Consider the following 2,818-nt stretch of genomic DNA (forward strand, 5'->3'; position numbering starts at 1 on the left):
TTCCCTTACCTTGAAGAAACGCTAAAAAACTTGAAGTATTTAGCTTGACAAATTTACTCTTCTCCTAACATAATATCATACATAATTATCTAAAGGTAAAAATTTGACAATCCTAAAAATATTTTATTTAGTATTAGAGATCCTAATTAATTTCTCATGCTAATATTATTACTACCCAATATTATTTTCAACTTCTTAAACAATAGTAATATAATTTAATGAATCTTCAAATTTTTTATAAACTCATATTTCTTCCAAATCTTATTCTAACCATTTATTTCTTTTGTATACTTAAACTAAATTAAAACTTTTATTAAAAACAATTACTATTATTATTACTATATTTTTCAATACCTCGTAACATCCAAATAACCCTACTGTACGTCACTCACAAGTATCCAAATCACACAATTCTTACTATTATTATTATTATTATTATTATTATTATTATTATTATTATTATTATTATTATTATTAATATCATTATTCTTATTAATCCCAATGTCCCCTCTTACTTAACAAAATACCCCATATACTTTTAACAACCCCATGAACTCTACTCATTATTATTATTTTAATTTATTGCATTACCACCCTTTGTCTCTCATAGTTACATATATATATTTTTTTTGTCACCCCAACACAATGCCTCAAATCCAAAATCTAGAAACATGCAATTATTCTTATTATTATTTTCCAATCCCTTAAGCCACATATAATCATATATTTATTTACTCATTTATTTTTTAAAATTTCATTGTTTAGATCTCTTCATCTAAAAAAAGAAATTCGAATTTCCCTATTTTCATTAATGAAATAACCTATATTCATAATTGCAATTTTTTTTATCTTAAAATAAATTAACTAAATTAACCCTAATATAAATTAAAACTTTCTAAAGAATATATAATGTGTTCAACACTAACTAACGAATATAATATATTAATTTAGGGTTAAAATCTTACTTGGAAAAATCTGAATTTCAAACTCTAGAACTTCAAATCTTTAACCTTACGTTTTTTAATTCTCTGTTTTTTGGTTAATATAGTCTTCTGAATAAAGAAGATAAGAAGAAAATCTAATTTATACCAATGATTATTAATTGTAATTAAAATGACTCTTTTACCTTTAATGAGTTTAATTAATTAATTAATTAATTAGTAATTTATTATTTTGTCCCTAAAGTTTATTTTGGGGTGTTACATATCTAGTACTTTATTTGTTCATGATTTAATTTCAGTTGGATCCAAGGATGAAAATATTGGTAATTACGGATATATCGGTATTTCGATTTTACGGATATATCGGATATATCGGTGTGATAAAACAAAGGCTATGAATAATTAAGGAAAATACCCAAAAAGGGGGGGAGGGGGGTGAATTGGGTTTTTCAAAATCTTTTTCCACACAATAATATATGCACAAAATAAATAAAGAAAAAAGATGAAGTTAGAGAATTCAAACTCGGGTTTATAGTGGTTCGACACTCTCTTGCCTATGTCTACTCTCCTCAATCTCCTAACCGAGTGAGAGTTCCACTAACTTGAAGCTTCAATCAAGCTTTCAATCTTCTTACACTTGGATTCCGGCTCCAATGAGCTCTTACACAATCTCTTCAAGATTTGAACCACTTGAAGGCTTTCACACTCAGTTTACACAAAGATGAAACTCTCAACCTAGCTTAAAGATGGCTCAAGTACAAGAGAAAGCTAGGATGATTTACAAGAGTGCACTAAGAATATGCAAGTGATGGTTTAATGCACTAAGAAATAAATGAGAGCTTTTTGATCAAGAACAGGTAGGTAGACAATTGATTGTAAAGGTTCTCTTAGTCATAAATGAAGTAGAGCTCTCAATTTATAGGTTTCTAAGCTCAGGAGACAAAAACAGCAGAAAGTAGCCTCGATCGGACGAGCAAAGGGTCGATCGAATCACTAGCCGTTGGAGCATTCAATGCATGACAGGTTACCATTGCCTCGACCAGACCTCGATCGGACAAGGGTGAGGCTCGACCGGGAAGAGAAAGCTACTAGGAGAGAGAGAAGGTTTTTGTGCCTCCCTCGACTTGACCTCGACCGAACAAGGGAAACCGGTCAATCGGTTCCCAAACCGATTGAGCCGGTTGGCCATAGCCTCGACCGGTTGAGCCATTTGGCCCCGAAAACCTATCCTTTTTTATTTTTTTCTTTTCCAATACTTAGGCAAGGTCTTTAGGTGAGTTAATATGCCAATTTTGAATCAATTTGCCTAAGGTATATTTGATAAAACTCGGGTTTTAAAGAAAATCAAGTTTTAAAGAATAAACCGAGTTTTCTAAGATGCATGAAAAGGTATGAACATCCTAAGTGCACTCATGCTATCATCTTACATTCATTTCCTATGATCTCAAGTCTTCCAAGCGTCTCGATCTTGTATCCATTTGGTCATTTGATGAATTTTCGAGTTTATACCCGAGATTCTTAAACATTAAACCAATTAGTTACTTAACCATGATTTGTTATCATTAAAACCAAATGAGGAGAACCCTTGGGCTAACAATCTCCCCCTTTTTGATGATGACAAACCTTGGTTATCTAGGAGAGAAATAAATCTCCCCCTCAAACCAATCATGGATCAATCAAATGATAAGCAATATAAAACACGAAGAATCAATGGATAAAAATATCATATCATATATATATGGAAATCTCACATGTACAATAAGATAGATATGACAATGATAACAATGACATGCATGAGAGACTCCTAGATCCTAGATCTTATAAATATCTCCCCCTTTGGCAACATAAAAAAGAAACGAAGGGGGATGTCTAAAAAG

Source organism: Vitis vinifera, chromosome 12 (genome assembly GCF_030704535.1).
Source record: "Vitis vinifera cultivar Pinot Noir 40024 chromosome 12, ASM3070453v1".
Classification (NCBI taxonomy): Eukaryota; Viridiplantae; Streptophyta; class Magnoliopsida; order Vitales; family Vitaceae; genus Vitis; species Vitis vinifera.